The sequence below is a fragment of the Chiloscyllium plagiosum genome, unplaced genomic scaffold, assembly GCF_037043375.1.
Source record: "Chiloscyllium plagiosum isolate Xiang-an unplaced genomic scaffold, Cpla_swu_hap1 HiC_scaffold_2, whole genome shotgun sequence".
Taxonomy (NCBI): Eukaryota; Metazoa; Chordata; class Chondrichthyes; order Orectolobiformes; family Hemiscylliidae; genus Chiloscyllium; species Chiloscyllium plagiosum.
The window spans coordinates 138870947-138889595 of NW_028270140.1; positions in this window are offsets into that span (position 1 = coordinate 138870947).

Genomic DNA, 18649 nt, shown 5'->3' on the forward strand with positions numbered 1-18649 from the left:
GGCTGCTGTGAAACGGTACAAGAAAGAACTGCCAGAATGGAAGTATAACTCCATATTTCTGAGGGACATGACATTGGAATCTCCTCTCAAAAAAAAGTAGAGCTCGCTTCTTATATGAAAAAGAAAGGCCTGAGTGACATTCCATGTGAGTTTGACATTCCTCGGAAAATCTGGCTCAATACATTCCGGAAGAAACAGGAGGATGTGTTATACCAGTGTTCGTCATGTTTGAAGAATCAGCTTTAGTCCGAACAAAGAAGGAACATTTGAAGAATAGCAACCACAAACTGATTGACTTTTTATAGTCTTTGAATGGGAAAGGTACGAAATAATTCCTCAAGTTCATGATTTAGGTCAGGCTGACTGAATCAATGAGACCCAGCAAAGTGGGACGGTCTGTGGATTGGTAAAGGAACAGGCGAAGATATGAAAGCTGTTCAAAAATAGTTTAAAATGACAGAAAGGAGGCAAGGGTTAAACCTCTACAGGCCAAAAGAAAACAAATGATTAAATAGAGATAATCTCAGGTTGAAAGAAAAATCCCCCGGAAATGTGCAAAAAAGAGCATTTGTCCCGGTGAACGGGAAATGTTTTCATGAAAACAAAGATTGTAAGTGAGAACAAAAAACCTATAAGGGATATTAAGGGCTAGAAGTTAACAAGGAAGGAGGGGGTGAATCAAGCAAATCACAATGAATTGACTGATCACTATGCAAAGGAATATCTGGCAGGTTTATGACATTTGCCAGGGGTCAGGCTATTGATTTACTAGAGACTGGATAGTAGCACACAGCACACAGAACACAGAACACAGACTGGTACAGCACAGTACAGGCCCTTTGGCCTTCAATGTTGTGCTGTCCTTTTATCCAGTTCTAAGATCAAACTACATACCCTTCATGTTACTATCATCCATGTGCCTATCCAAGAGTCGCTTACATGCCCCTAATGTATCTCATTCTACTACCACTGCTGGCAGTGCATTCCACGCACCCACCACTCTATGTGTAAGGAAATGGCCTCTGACATCTTCCCTAAACCTTCCTTCAATTACCTTAAAATTATGCTTCATCATGATAGCCATTTCCACCCTGGGAAAAAGTCTCTGGCTAGCCATTCTATTTATGCCTCTCATCATCTTGTACATCTCTATCTAGTCACCTCTCATCCTTCTTTATTCCAATGAGAAAAGTCCTAGCTCCCTCAACTCTTCTTTACAACGCCTGCCCTCCAGTCCAGGCAGCATCCTGGTAAATCTCCTCTGCATCATCTCAAAAGCTTCCACAACTTTCCTATAATGGGATGACCAAGACTGAATACACTATTCCAAGTGTGGTCTAACCAGGGTATTATAGAGCTGCAGCGGAACTTCGCAGGTGTTAAACTCAACCCCACTGCTACTGAAAGCCAACATACCACACGCCTTCTGACCAACTCCATCAACTTGGGTGGCAACTTTGAGGGATCTATGAACATGAATCCCAAGATCCCCTTTGTTCCTCCACACTATTAGAATCCTGCCTTTCACCCTATAATGTGCATTCAGATTCAACCTTCCAAAGTGAAACACTTCACACTTTTCCAGGATGAACTCCAAATGCCACATCTCAATCCAGCCTCCGTATCCTATCAATGTCCCGTTGCAATCTACAACAGCCCTCTATACTATCCACAACTCCTTCAATCTTCATGTCTTCAGCAAACTTACTAATCTATCCTTTGACTTTCTCATTCAAGTCACTTATAAAAACCACAAAGAGCAGAGGTCCCAAAACAGATCCCTGTGAACACCACTCGCCACTGAGCTCCAGGCTGAATACTTTCCATCAACTCACATCCTCTGTCTTCTATAGGCCATCCAATTCTATATCCAGATAGCCAGACTTCCCTGAATCCCATGCCTCCTTACTTTCTGAATGAGCTCACCATGGGGAACCTTATCAAACACCTTGCTAAAATCCATGTACACCACATCCACTGCTCTACCTTCATCAATGCATTTTGTCACATCCTCAAAGAATACAATAAGGTTTATGAGGCATGACATGCCCCCTTACAAAGCCATGCTGATTATCTCTTAACCAAGCTATGGTTTTCCAAATAATCATAAATCATGTCTCTCAGAATCCTCTCCAATAATTGGCCCACCACCGACGTAAGACTGACAGGTCTGTAATTCCCCTGGTTATTCCTATTCCCTTTTTTGAACAAGGGAATAACATTTGCCACTCTCCAATCATTGGTATGACTCCAGTGGACAGTGAGGATGCAAAGATCATCGCCAAAGGCACAGCAATTGCTTCCCTCACTTCCCATAGTAATCTTGGGTATATCCTGTCTGGCCCAGGGGGACTTATCGATCCACATGTTTTTCAAAATTTCCAGCACATTCTCCTTCTTAAAATCAACCTTTTCAAGCGTATCAACATGCTTCATGCTGTCCTCACAAACAACAAGGCCCCTCCCACTAGTGAATACTGAAGCAAAGTATTCATTAAGGACCTCCCCTTAATCCTCCGTTTCCAAGGACAAGTTCCCTCCACTTTCTCTGATCAGCCGTATCCTCACTCTAGCCAACCTCTTGTTCCTCACATAAGTGTAGAATGCCTTGGAGTTTTCCTTAATCCTACCTGTCAAGAATTTTTCATGTTCCCTCCTAGCTCTTCTGAATCCATTCTTCAGCTCTTTCTTGGCTTTATTGTAACCCTCTAGATCCCTGTCAGATCTTTGCTTCCTCAACCTGAAGTAAGATTCCTTCTTCCTCTTGACTAGATGTTCTACATCTCTTGTCATCCAAGGTTTCTTCACCTGACCATCCTTTCTCTGCCTCAGTGGGGCAAACATGTCTAGCACTATCAGCACGTGCTTCCTAAACAACCTCCACATTTCTGTCATGCATTTCCCTGAGAATATCTGTTCCCAATTTTAGTTCCACAGTTCCTGTGTAATAGCATTGTAACTCCCCTCCTCCCATAAATACTTTCCAATAATGTCTGCTCTAATCCCACTCCATGAGTATAGTAAAGATCAGGGAGTTGGGATCACTGTCACCGCAATGCTCTCTCACTGAGAGATCTGACACCTATACTCGTTCGTTGCCAAGTACCAAATCCAATATGCCCTCCTCTTCAGTTGGCCTATCCACATATTGAGTCAGGAATCCTTCCTAGACACACCTGACAAAGTCTGCTCCATCCAAACTATTTGCATTAAGGAGGATCCAATCAATATTAGGCAAGTTGAAGTCACCCATGACGACAGCCCTGTTATTTCTGCACCGTGTCTCTGTTGCGTTTGGTGGGGTTTATAGAAAACTCCCATCAAAGTGACTGCTCCTTTCCAGTTTCTGACTTCCACCGACATTGACTCAATAGACAAACCCTCCTTGATGACTTGCTTTCTGCAGCTGTAAAACTAGCCCTGATTGCCAATGCCACCCCCCTCCCTCTTGATATCTCATGTTGAAGACTTTGAATGCACAGTTTCATTGGATGGAATGAATAGAAAGCAATTTGCCTGTCAATAAAAAATTAACAAGCTCAGGGCAGTTGTTTGTTCAGTGATGAGAAGTTGAGAGGGAGCAAGGTGGTCTGATCTTCCAATAAGTCCATGTAGAATGTTTCCCTTGTAACTGCAAGCATTGCATGGGTAAGATGTTTGCAGCACTTTTGCCACATACCTTTTTTGAATAAATAACATTGGCTTATTCCATTTTTTAGAGTTGCCTTATGTAGTTGAGTTCCAGAGTAAACCAGATGGATCGGGAAATTTGGAAATAAAAGCCAACAAAAGGGAGGCTACTATCATCTGGAAGGGTGCCCTGACACACAAAAGGCACATCTCCTGAAGATCATATTCCCCCTTTTACAGCTCATCAGCTCACCACGCCCACTTACCTATCCATACCAACTGTATTGGCAAGGTAATACTGTTGTTAATTGAGTATATATTGTTTTTTTCATGTAAACATTATAAGTGGGTTGGTGATTACACCCTCCCCTATCCATCCGGGTGAACCAGGATGGGGGTCAGGGTGGTTGTAAATTTGAGTCATTTGAGGTGGAGCACTAGACTCAGCCATTGCAAGCCAATGGCAGTCAATGCTGTGCTGAAATGAGTTGAGGTGTTTACTTGTGACAATAAGGTCAAGTCTCATTAGAGATTCTAAGCAGTGAAAGAGAGCTCATCACCAACTTTCCTTTAATTTCAATTTAACACAAATCCATGAAGTAGTAGCTTCTTTCCCTTAATTGCTTTTCAGCCATTAGTGCCTCAGAGGTGGAGTCCTCTGAATGTTCTTAATCAGATTCCATCAACATTGACTGATTAAATATAGCAGAAGCACGTTTGGTTAATTTTACTGCTGCACTTTGACAGATCCAAAATATCAAAATGGATTCTATGGAAATGAAAATAATCACAGAGAGCTGAATCTTGTGATTTTGGACTGTGAGTTGTGTTGAGTCTTTTTAGAGAGTTGCTCACCGCCGGACTGTATCTTACCAAAATCACCTCCTTAACAACGTATCCCGTGGCATTCCTGTTTTGTGATTCTAACCCCAACTTATCACACACTGTTCCCAAACACTCATGATTCATCAAAAATCCCAGAATTCACTGGCATTCCGATGCCATCTTCAAAAGCCCATTGCGAGTGAGGGTGAGCACTGTCTGTCCAGAGCTGCTCTGCACGCTTCCTGACAGTTACTTATGACCTGGCAGCCAAAGTGGAAACCATTGTCCCCTTTGTGGGCAGGGGCCAGGAACTCCTGCTGGATGAGGTAGTGCATAGGTGCAACGTCCGCTTCCCCCAGGACTGGCAGTGGAAACCATGATATCAGACCATGCTAGCCTGGTCTAAGGTTGCCACCTGGGTCAGTACAGTCTTAGCCCGTCTTGAGGAAAGCCCAGCAATGTAGGAAGAAGGTCAATGACCTTCTCCACTCTGCCAAATGTAAGTACAACTATCTTCAATCCGATACCTCACACTCCATCTATCTCTGCAACAAAAACAGAAATTGATCGAAAAATTCAGAAGACCCAGCAGCTTCTGTGGAGAGAAAGCAAAGTTAACGTCTCAGGTCCAGAAACCATTCTACAGGGCATTCTAACTCTGTTGCCATTCCCACTTCCCACTCAAGCACATGCTGGGCCACTCTCACTACTGTCTGTAACATCTTCTCTATTTACACTCACTCACTCAAGTGCCAACATCACTAATCCTACATGCCCTCTGTGCTGCCTAATCACTCACCCGGGACACTATGCCCATTCCATACCAAAAGTAACAGCTGTGTATCCAGTTTCATTTCCCTTAAAACCTGCCTTTATCTCTCATGCCAGGGGCAAAGCAACCCACAGTTGGACATGATCTGGAGATGCCGGTGTTGGACTGGGGTGTACAAAGTTAAAAATCACACAACACCAGGTTATAGTCTAACAGTAGGGCAACAAGAATCAGGATGGGTAGTGGACTGACTGACGTTTAGCTCCTGACCCCTTATGAGAAGGGTATCTTTCCCCTGACTTTTCCAAGCAGTTGACCGACTGTGTCCAACCCCTTGCATGAGTATCAGAGGCACCTCTGGGGCCTGTTGTCTGAAAGTTATCAGCTTTAATTTGACGGAGTCCTACTGACAACCAGGCCAAGTTTCCTGATTGCACTAAATGCCAACACAAGACAGAATAATGTGAAACAAACACAGAGAATGCTGAGAAACTCAGCACATCTGACAGCATTTGTGGAGAGAGAAAAACAAACTTTTCAAGACCAATATGACTAGTGACCCTAACCGTAACTCTTCTTCAGAACTGGAAGCTCAGTGAGCCTGGTATTGACAAAAGGAGCCAAAGATTAAAAGGCAAGATAAGGCAATGCAAGGCAGGGGTATTGGTGGCCTCAGAATGAGTGAGTGCTATGACAGAACAAGCAAAGAGCCTGTCAATGTAGCCTGGTCCACTGCCTGAGATAGGTACATGTCCACAACCACACAGTCTCCTTGCTGGAGCATTACAATGAGCATTGTTGATGCAGCATTGAAGTGCAGAAACATCTTGTAAGTGAATCAGGGATGTTTTATGCTCCATGTCGAGGGGAGATGTACTGGTCTTGGAGAGGCTCCAGAGAAGGTTTCCAATATTGATCCTGGGGATGACAGACTTGTCATAGGAGGATCGGTTGAGGACTCTGAGTCTGTACTCAATAGACTTCAGAAAAATGAGGGAGCATCTGATTGAAACCTACAAAATACTGAGAGGCTTCTACAGAGTAGATGTAGAGAAGACGTTTCCACTCAAAGGAGAGACAAGGACCCAAAGGCACAGCCTCAGAGTGAAGAGACAAAACCTTTCGAACTGAGATGAGGAGGAATTTCTGATGCAAGGAGTTGCTCCCAATGTGAAGGTAAGTTTCTTGCTTGACTCTGCTACAAATCTCACTGTAGCCAATGTCACTCAATTTCCTTTAATATTCAACACGATGTATGTAGCAATCAAAACTTGTTAGAAAGCCAGTAAACTTATCTTTTTATCATGAGAGTTGGAATATTGTTGTCCAGTTTTTGAACATTAACAAGTAACTGAGTAAATTGTAATACCAAACACATAATATTTATCTCATTACAGATGGTGGAATTATGTTGTGTCACAAACCATTTTAAGGATGTTAAAGGTATGATGGTCCATTTTGTTTTCCTTTCTCTTTCAAACACTGAATGATGATTACAAATCAATGGAGTGGCTGAAATCTAGTCACATTTTCCCTACTGTGTGGAAGCAGGCCATTTTGCTCAACAAGTCCACACCACCCCCTCTGAAGAGCATCCGCCCAGTTCAACCGCCCCCTACCCTATCATTGTAACTCTGCATTTCCCAAGGCTAATCCACTTCGCCTGCACACTATGGCCAATTTAGCATGGCCAATCCGCCTAACCTGCACACCTTTGGACTGTGGGAGGAAACTGAAGCACCCAGAGGAAACCCACACAGACACAGGGAGAACGGAGGGTAGAATCAAACCCAAGTCCCTAACGCTGTGAGGCAGCAGTGCCAAACACTGGGCCACTGTGCTGGTTATTTCTCAATATCACCCTGTGCAGTTTTTGCTGATTAGTCAATCTAGTTTCAATTAATATCACATTTTATGCAAATTAGATTGCACTCTGACTCTCCTGGGGGAAAATAAAATGCTGTCAAGAGCATGGACAGACGAACTAATGTGCAGTCACCATCCTATCCAGTCATTTCTGTACATGTCCCCACTCTTGAGATGAAAGGGAGATGCTTTTTGTGACCTGCCTCTAACTGGTTAATGTCAAGCACCAGAAATTGTTATTACCATTGCTAAAGTATTGCCCCTTGAGGGAAGTTTCAAGAAAAGTCCCACCATGTAGCTGGCGGCATTATAAGAGAAACCTTGAAAGATTCTGGAATGTGCTTGAGGTTATTTTTAATTCAAGCAGCAGCCGAGTTACATAATGATTTATTGAGTGGCTTAAAGAGGAGAGCTGCTGCTGTGCCACGCACCAGCAAGGACCTGTGAAAAAAAATCACACTTATATCATGAATAATTGATGTTTCAATGAGACTGTCGACACGTATTGTTTTGAAATGCAAGCAATGTGGTAAATGCTGTGAAATCAATCCAAGGCACATGCAATACACTTTCATTTTCCCCAAGTTCCTTATTTTAGCCTGAACTTGCTCGTGAGATGAAGCTATGATTGCACAGCTGTGACAATGTCAAACCGGAAACCCAAGTCTCCCACTCTGAGGACACGAGTTCAAATCCCACCTCAGCCAATAGTGGAATTTAAATTAAATTAATAATTCCAGAACTAAAAGCTTGTCTCAGTAACAGTGACCCATTGTCTTGAAACCCCATCTGGTCGCTTTAGGGAAGGAAAATCTGCTATCATTACCTGGTCTGGCCTGCGTGTGACTTTAGACCCAGAGTCTCAATGCCTTCAGAAATGGCTAATGGAGCTAATCAATTCACAGGCAATTAAGAAAACTGACCTTTTCAACAACACCCACAGTATATAAAGGAATAAAGAAAAGTGTAGTCATCAGTCTTGGTGGGGGAGGTGGGTGAATCTATACAATTCACTGCCACCCTGTATCTCATAAACTTCATACATGTGGACAGCTACAATTCAATGGTCACACTCTTGTCCCTGAAGCAGAAAGTTCCTCTGCAGAGACATGATTTAGAGCAATATTCCAGTGCAGTACTGTTGGAATTGCTGAATTCCGCATGAAACATGAAGCTGAGCGTCTATTGGCTCTCTCAGATGGTTGCAAAAGATCCTGTGGTATTATTTGACAAACAGCATTGCTGATCTTCTTGGTTGTTTGGCCAATGCTTGGCAGTCAACCAACATGAATGGAGCAGATCATTAGATCATTGTCACATTGTAGGCTGTGGGGCCTTTGCTGGTTTCAAATCCGCTGCAGTATTCCTTATATTAGAACAGTGAGACCTTATGCAGCACTCAACTTTAAAACAACTTCATTGACTGCAAAGCACTCTGGAATGACCAGAGGTTTGTAAGCTGCTACGTAAATGCAAGTCTTAATTTTAATTTACTCACACTGGAAACACATTAGTCATGTTTCAGCTACTTTGGATTGCACAGAAAAAGCCCACAACATATCTGTATTTGTGTCTTATGCTCATCTCACCCACTTGAATGTATCTGTGAGCCCAGCAGGCTGCAAGATCCAGGAATGAGAGGGGACTGGAGTCACACCAGTCAATTTACATGATCAGAAAGCTCACACAACATGCAAACATCTAAATTCTCATTTTGGGGATTTCGTGGAAGAGGCTTATGATCTGCCATCACATTGTACAGGATATTTTTATCTGATGAGCCAATGTTTATGTGGGCTGCAGTATTGCAAAAACAAAATGCGAGTAACCTAGCCCTGAAAGATGTAATGGACATTTATCACAGCTCCTGGCCTCGTACTGAGCGATTTGGTTGCAAATAGCAATTGCAGCAGTGTGCCATGCTGCAAGTGGACCCAGTTATAATGAAGTTTGAGACCTGATATCCTCAGGTCACATGCTATCAGACTGTGATGACAACATAACCATGCATCTTAAAGGTACACTGCATACTAACTCTGAGATACAGCACAAAAGCTAAGGGGAGATGTGAAGAGGATATCAGAGGTGACAGACGGCCCTACAGACTGTGCACATGCTATTAGATTGCCTTTTGTACATAATACATACCTAGGAACAGGCAACAGTCAAAAAACTGCCAGAAGGTGGAAATGCCCTGAAGTCAATGAAAATAAATCTTCAAGCACAGTTGTAAAAAAAACCTGGAGAATGAGCTAATTTGAATACTTTTAGCTATCTGTTATTAAAAATATTGAAAATAGAGAGTTGAGAACTCCAAGCATACATTTATTGCACAGACCCGATGGGCTAAATGGGCTCATTCTATGCTGGGTCTATGATGCAAACCAGAGTTGGTGACTTGACTGTAGATCGAAAGTTTGGCACAGAGACTACTTTTATAGCCAATTGTAAACATAAAGAAAGCACTACTGCAAGCCAGCTGAGTGACCACAGAGTTAAGGTCAAATTTCTAGCTGTTGTTGCAGACATCAATGTAAATTAGGCAATTTCCTGTCCCCACTCATCTCAAACAAGTTCAATAAAACCACCATCTTTATTTGCTTTCACTCAGAAAATGGTGCTATGACACGCTCCTAACTTCCACAGGATAGGAAATAACACGTTTTTTTTTAATACAGAAGGGCGGCACAGTGGTTAGCACTGCTGCCTCACAGCGCCAGGGACCTGGGTTCAATTCCCACCTCGGGCAACTGTCTGTGTGGAGTTTGCACATTCTCCCCGTGTCTGCGTGGGTTTCCTCCGGGTGCTCTGGTTTCCTCCCACAGTCTAAAGATGTGCAGGTCAGGTGAATTGGCCATACTAAATTGGCAGTAGTATTAGGTGGATTAGTCAGGGGTAAATATAGGGGAGTGGGTTTCTCTTCAGAGGATCGGTGTGGACTTGTTGGGCCGAAGGGCCTATTTCCACAATGTAGGGAATCTAATCTAATCTAAGAAGGTGGTAACTGCCAGAGGAGGTGGACACAGTAGCAATGTTTCAGAGGTACCTTCAATAGGCAGGGAATAGAGGAATACGGATTACATAGAGGCTAAAGGTTTAAAGTTTTTGAAGACTTCACATGTCAGTGCAGGCTTGGTAGGCCAAAGGTCCAGTTCCTGAGCTGTTCTGTTCTTTGGCTCCAATTTACATATTGGCTGCCCACAATCTAAGCAAGGCAACAGAAAATGGAAATACATTGCTTCATCAATACTGAAGATTCTTTATTGGTCACCAGAAATCTCAGCTGATCTATTCTCTTTCTGATCACGATGGACAGAACTAGAGGACATAGGTTTAGGGTGAGAGGGGAAAGATAGAAAAGAGACCTAAGAGGCAACTTTTTCATTCAGAGGGTGGTATGTGAATGGAATGAGCTGCCAGAGGAAGTGGTGGTGGTTAGTACAATTGCAACATTTAAAAGGCATCTGGATGGGTAAATAAATAAGAAGGGTTGGAGGGATGTTGTCCAGGTGGGACTAGATTGGGTTGGGATATCTGGTCAGCATGGACGAGTTGGACTGAAGGATCTGTTTCCGTGCTGTACATCTCTATGACTCTATAACTGCTAGTGAAATCCACCATTCCTAGTTTTTTTTAAAATGTGGTCATTTCAAAGTTGACCGCATAATTTATTTTTCACTGTTTCAGTAAAGCTTCTGTTCTGCTCCCATCGAGTTAGTTATATAGTTCTTATTTGCAAATTAAACAGGGATCCATGAAAAAGAACATGCTACCCGACACTTCAATATTTTCAGCATTTAATTAGATCTCAGTTGACCAATATTTTATTTACCCACCTTTGAACCTGTTGTTTCTACTGTTATGATCACAAATGATATTATTACTGGACAAGTTAATTCCAAATTGAAATATGGCTTGACAGATCATATTTATTTTGTTTTGATGATGTCACCTCCCATGTTGCAAATTTTGTTTTAACAATATATTAGAAGCTTACTAAACAAAATAAAGAAAGATACAGGAGAGCAAACCAATTTACTTATTCCTAACATGCATTCAAAGCATTTTAAATGCACAAAGTTTAATCCCATTAATCACAAAAAGATCCCTTTCAAGGCTCAAGAGAAAACAATCCTCTGTACAGTATTCACATCAGGATCTCTTTATCTAACACTCAGTATGTTTAATAGAATTGTGACCTTATCTCTTAGATTGGGACACCAGTTAGATTATTCTTGAAGCGTTGGTTCACTGAAGTTTAAACAAGTATCACTTTAAGTAATCTCTTCTGGTATTATCCCAACTCTTCTCGTTTGGGGGTACCAGTAATTTCTCACTCTAAGGTAGCCTAGTTTTACTATATTCTTCCTTCCTTGCCAGCAATATTCGATACATGCATCTCCATGGGAGAACTTCAGAGAACTGTCCCACTCAAAGTAAGAGTGTCCCTGTGCTATGAAGGTGTCGCCCTTCAGCTTAAAACAAATCTCGTAGTCCAGTCACTTCTAATAGAAACCTTGAGGTACAATTTTTACTACCTTTGCAAATGATTTAGTTGGAAGCACACTAGTTTTCGGAGCGCTGCTCCTTCATCAGATGGTTCATCAATCACCTGATGAAGGAGTGTCGCTCCGAAAGCTAGTGCTTCCAATTAAACCTGTTGGACTATAACCTGGTGTTGTGTGATTTTTAACTTTGTCCACCCCAGTCCAATACCAGCATCTCCAAATCTTGGCAAATGATAAAAGCTTAATATAAAGATCACATTAGGCTGCATAAGTAATCCTCACAAATTGTTTTAAAATAAACCTCCATTACTAGAGATATACTTATAAATTTATTATTCGATTCAGACGCACACAGTCTATACATTGCTAATTCAAAGTCCAAAGCCCAAACTCGAAATATATGACATTTAAGATATATATAAGTCACATCATTTATAACACACTACCCGAATCTGTCCATCTGTCAATCTCTCTTGTATAGAGTTTTGAGCAGTAAAGGAATTAAAGGTTATAGTGAGAGGGCAGATAAATGGAGCTGCATCCACAAAAGGATCAGCCATGATCTTATTGAATTGCAGAGCAGATGCGAGGGGCCAGATGGCCTACTCCGGCTTCTATTCCTTATGTTCTCCATCTCAAAACTTTTAAGTGGATTAAATTTTCTTTCTGCCAAAGGAAGTCGCTGATCAACCTGTGAAAGGTTTGCTCATATTGCATTACCAGGTTCCACCGGTTAAGATGAATTGGAATTAAGTTTAAAGGAATGAAGCAGTGTATTCTGGATACAAACTCAGCATCAATTGACTTGTAGCACTGTGCAGTGTGCAGCCCAGCAGATTAGAAATGCATGGGGAGAAATGGGTTCTTTCAGTCTTTCACAAGGCTTACCCACTACAGTTAGTTGTATGTTTTATACAAATTCAAGACAGAAAAGAAATAGAAATATGCTAATGAAAATTTCTAGTGTCATCCTTCTCTCTTTTTGCTCAACTCCAAACAACTTCTCGCCTGCCATTACCTTTTAGTAGTGCATGGTGGCTAGTGAGTCCTGAGTGCCTGAATCCCTTGGCTCAGCACTGCTGCCACACAGCACTAGGGACCTGGGTTCAATTCCACCCTCGGGCAACTGTTGGTATAGAGTTTACGCATTCTCCTTGTGTCTGCGTGGGTTTCCTCCCACTGTCCAAAGATGTGCAGGCCTAATGGATTAGCCATGCAAAATTGCCTATGGTGTCCAGGGATATGTAGGTTAGGTGAATTAGTCAAGGGAGATGCAGGGATGGGATTGGTCTGGATGGGATGCTCTTCTGAGGGTCGGTGTGGACTCAATGGGCCAAATGGTCAGCTTTCACACTGTAGGGATTCCATAATTCTTCAGTCAAAAAAGATGTAAAGACATTCTTCTTATGTTCTTCTTGGCTTGGTGTAGAGTAAATAAATGGCTAGGATTCAATCAAAGAATAGTTTTTACTCTCTATATATCATGATAATTTCCCCTTAGACATTCCACAGATTTTCCATAAATCCAACTGGAGCTGCCTTCAATGTCATTATAAATTATCATGTATTTGTAGCTGAAGGAAATAGTTAAATGGAGCAATTTTAATAAGTGGGAAAGAATGTAATTGTACAGTGAAGAAGATCACAAGAAATAAGAGCACAAGTAGAACATTCACCCATCAAATGTATTCTGCTGAAGAATAAGGTTATGGCCCCCTTGATTGTGGCTTTAATTCCACTGTTATGGAACAGGCCAGTCCCCCTCAAAACATTTCAAGAAGGGAGTCCATTACCTAACATTGTTAGTTGTTTTAAGCAGGTGTAACGTTGGTATTCCAAGAGAGAATCAGTTGGTCAAACCATTTAGTTTTCAACAAATCAGAATTTATTTACAAGCTGACTGAATGAAACACAAAGAACAGAAAACAGAATACTAATGTATCCTATCCGAAAACCCAACAGAGCATCTCACTTAATGATACTGTTCCAAAATACTTGCAACAGTCCCCATAAACACCCCTTGGCATAAAAGGTAAAATCAAACACGTCCTTACAAGATAGAAGTCAGAGAACGAGGGCCAGTCTGAGCTTTCTTATGAATTCCAGCAGCTTTTCACACTGTGCTACAAAAGAACAAAACCTGAGACAAGCTGAGCTGGGTGAACTGGCCACTCCCCTTTCATTGTACAAGTATTTTTAAACGAGAAAACCTTCTGCCTGAGGCAGTATCTGTCAGCTATATTCATATTGTCCAGAAAAAACAATCCAAACTCAGACTTTACAGAACCTGTGTTGTTTACAGCCTCTCTGAAAAAACCCTAAGGACAGCTTTATCATGCTACTTTCATGCAAGTGTCCCACACTATCCTTTAGTTTTGGCAATCACAAGTCTATTTAGCTCAGCCTTGTATATAGTCAATGATCCTGCACCTACTGATTTCTGTAATGAGTTCCAAAGGTTATGGGTATTCTGGAGACATGGCTGCAAGGAGATCAGGCTGAGAACAAAATATCTATAGATACACATCTCATTGAAAGGAAAGGTGGAGTGACAGAGGGGGAGAAGGGTTGTCTTGTTCGTAAGAAATGAAATTAAATTGAAAGCAAGCAGTATTATCGAGTCAGAAGGTGCAGAATGTGTGAAAGTAGAGTTGACAAAGCAGGAAGGAAAGAAAGACTCTGATGGGAGTAACATTCAGGCCTGCTAGCAGTAGTCAGGAAACTATATAAGGAGGTAAAAAAAAGGTATGACACAATGAGCTGAATTTTATTGAATTATACTCCTTAGTCTTATGGCCTTACAGTCTTATTAATGAGCCTTTGAGAAAATAAATTCTATACCATCTCAACACAGGGAGATGAAGGTTGGGATGTCATTTTCACAAAGCTGCATTTGGAGCAGCACAAATCAGCCAACGAGTTGTATATCATTGAGACCTTGATAGTTTCCAGTAAAATCTGGGTAGATATTTTTCACATTCTCCAAATGGATGATTCTTCACCCTTGAAATGCCATCACTGTCAGTTTAAAGGCAAACACAGAAGTTCAAGTGCATCCACCAAGCTCTGACAAACAAGAATTGGACAGATAATTGGTTACTATGATTTGAGTTGAGGGACGAGCAGTGGCTAAGTTGACTCTCTTTGCTTTCTTTGAAAAATTATATGGGATATTTTGCAGCAATCTGAAAATATAGATCGTTCATTTAACATGTACACAACATGCCAGAGTGGGGGGAAGCTAGTACAATGGTAATGTCACTGGAGTAGTAAGTTAGAGACACACTGCAAACTGTATTCAGAAGGATTGCTAATGACCATGAAGAGAAGTTAGAGTGTGAACTAACATATGATGTATACTTGTGAGTTGGGTGGGAGCTGGTTAATTGTTGAAAAAGTTAAAGATGCAGATGTAGATTCCATACATTGTGAAAGCAGGCCATTCAGCCCATCAGGTCCACACTGACCCTCTGGAGAACAAACCACCTAGACTCACCACCTCTCCCTAACCACGTCCTCCCCCATGGCTCACCCACATAGCCTGCACATCCCTAGACACTATGGACAATTCAGCATGGTCGATCCATCTAACATGCACATCTTTGGACTGAGGGAGGAAATCAGACCGCCCAGAGGAAACCCACACAGACACAGGGCAAATGTGCAAACTCCGCGCACAAAGTCACCTGAAGATGGAATCGAACCCGGGTCCCTGGTGTTGTGAGGCATGGTGCTAACCACCGAGACACTGTGCCACTCCATCATGCCCTGAAGTTGTGAAATTCAATATTGAGTTGACAGCCATGTCTTGTTTGTGGTTTGTTGATCTCTGTTTACACCCTATCTCCCCTCCACCACCATTAGCAACTCCTTCCTCTTTGGTTCTGAGCATCCTTACAATTTGTTCCATTTCACTATAATCTCCTCTGAATATAGCATTAAAAAAAACCAACTTTTCAATCCCTTTCAGTTCTGAAGATGAGCCATATCAGATCTATAACTTCAACTCTATTCCTCTCTCCACAGATGCTGCCAGACCTGCTGAGTTTGTCCAGCACATTCTGATTTGATTTCAGATTTCCAGCATTTGCAGTATTTGACTTCATAGCAGAGACACTGCCCAATGCTTTGAAAACCCAAGGTCAAATCCTGGCACAGGTGAAATAAAAACTAATTTCACGAAATCTGGAATTGAAAACTGGACTCAGGAATGAAGCAATCACTGATTGTTCAAAAAATCTCTGTGCCTCAATAGTGTCCTTTAGGATAAGAAATCTGATCTCCTTATGTGGTCTGACCTACATGTGATGCCAGACCTGGTTATGTATCAGGTTATGTACTCACATCCAGACCTTAAACTAAGGTGAGACTGTCACTTAAAGTAATAGAGAGGAAATCTATAATGGCTGCCAGTAATTTTCATCCTGTGTTCTGAGTTATTGAATATGGGCATGAGACTATGCAAACACCTATAAGTTCAATAGCTTATCTTTGACCTATAAATACAGCTTGTGGTTTTGAATCAAGATTAGAGTGGTGCTGAAAAAGCACAGCAGGTCAGGCAGCACCTGAGGAGCAGGAAAATTGACGTTTTGGGCAAAAGCCCTTCATCATTCCTGCTGTGCTTTCCCAGCACCACTCTAATCTTGACTCTAATCTCCAGCATCTGCAGTCACCACTTCTGTCTGGTGGTTTTGAATGCTGACCCAGAAACAATAAAGGATTACATAACTAAATCATTTATTTTTCTCCACTGCTATAGAGGAGAGCAACACTGTGCAGTATATATAAAGAACAGATTTTCCTTCAAAGAAAGTTTGTAACACAAAAGCTCCTGAATGTAATTTGTTTTCTTTCTGAGTATTTGGCAAGTTGTTCTTCAGTTTGCATCCATTTCATATTGCTTGCTAGTTTACCCCTATGGTTTATTTTCTCCCCCTCTAATGCTTCTGTTGCTATTGTTGATAAAAAAAATGAAGCACAACTTCCTTTTGGCATCGCAAACAGATCAATATGTATTGAGCAACGCTTGGCTTTCTGTAGTACAATGAAACAGTTGATGCCAGTGAAGCACTCAGTAGCAATAAAGGGTTTGGAATGTGTAAGAATATGTATCTGTCCTCAATTTGCTATTTACAGTTCAATGTTCCATCAAGTTATTCTAGTGTGACTAAAAGACAAAACGTAACGCAGCTTTTAGTATCATGGATTCTTACAAACCTTGAAAAGTATCTCATTCCTTTTGATTCAAACTTAATGTTGAGCTTTTGGGTCACCAGTAAAAGTTAAGAACCAAAAATAATCCAGATTTCTAGCCCTGGAATAATTCATGCTCTACAGAGGTTTGACATCAATGAAGCATTTTGAATCCTTGACTTCACAAAGGCACAAAGGTGAAGGAAACAAGTGCTTTTGTGAAAGAAAGTGACATGGAGCTTTCACTAATGTGAAAGAGAAAATGGATTGTTTGCAAATCTGCACTTAAGAATGCCATCATTTACAAGTGCTTCTCAACATCATGCTGAAATGGTCTCAATCAGTTAATGGGTCGTGAAAAAAAAGACAAACTGAAAATGAGCGTTTTGACAAGCATTTTCACTGTATCTATGCTGGAAAATCATCTTCAGTTGATGAATGTAAGTTTTGGCCTGCAACTTGATAGACTATTTCACGTTGACTCTTTCTTGTCTGCTCTTTCTGCCTTAGTCTATTATGGAGAAGTTTTAATTTAACTAAACTCATTTTGCATATAAGCAGTGCCCACAACAGTCTTAAGCAGAGACTTCGAGTCCCATTGCAATTTATCTCAGCATTACACTATAGTCTTTCTTGCAAGATTGAGGATAAATGGGCATCTGTAGAACTGTTCTGAAGTACAATCAAACCATTTCAGTCCTAAAGAAGAAATGGGAACATAAAACCATAATGGCTATTTAACAATTGTACTGAGGCAAATTAGAATTAAGTGAAAGATACTTTGTAGACTGAAGGAATTTAGGTCACAGGAGGACAGGAGAAAATGAACACAATTAAGCAAGAGAAAGGCAACATTTGAATGGTGAAAAGATCTTTAAGAAGAACATGCTGCACAATTATGATAGTAATACAAAAAATAGTTTTCAGCCCCATCAGTCATCAGAAGGCAATTAAAATGATAGAAAATCTCCAAAAAACAGCTCAGTGCAGATTGCGAAGTGATAGCAGAGCTGTTAAATAAATATTGTGCACCAGCCTACACACTTGCAATGAAACTCATATTGCAGCTGTGGGATATTCTTTGACAGTAAAATATTCAAGTAGGTAATGATAATATCTTGGAGAAAATGAGGACTGCAGATGCTGGAGATCAGAGTCGAGAGTGTGGTGCTGGAAAAGTACAGCAGGTCAGGCAGCATCCGAGGAGCAGGAGAATCAACATTTCAGGCCCTTCATCAGGAATGAGCTCATTCCTTATGAACAGCTTATGCCCAAAAAGTTGATTCTCCTGCTCCTCAGATGCTGCTTGACCTGCTGTGCTTTTCCAGCACCACATTCTCGACAATGATATCTTGCATAGGATATGGTTGGTTGGGGAAAGGTGCGATAGCATTGATTCAAACATTCTGTAAGGATGGAACAAGTGTCCTTGGAACATTTTGTTCACATTTTCAACAGCACAACGGATGAGAAATTGTTCGCTTAGAATAGAAGGTAGTTTTGAATGTCAACCAAGGGAATAGACCGATTTTTTAAAATCAGGAATAGAGCCAAGGATTATGGAGAAAAGGCAGGAAAAGGAATTGAGGGTGATCGGATCAGCCATAATCTCACTAAATAGTGGAGCAGAATCCTTGGCCCAAATGACTTACTTCTGCTTTTATGTCTCACGGTACTAAGGAGCAATGTCAAACCAGGATACCTCAGGCCATTAGTCCAATGTGATCACACTCAGACAGGAGCAAGATGTATTGGTCAGTTGCAGACTTCCTTCCTCTAAAAGATGTAGTCTTCCAAAGAGAATGAGAATGAAGGGGATGCATCTTCTCAAGGAGCAGGGAGGTAGCAAGAC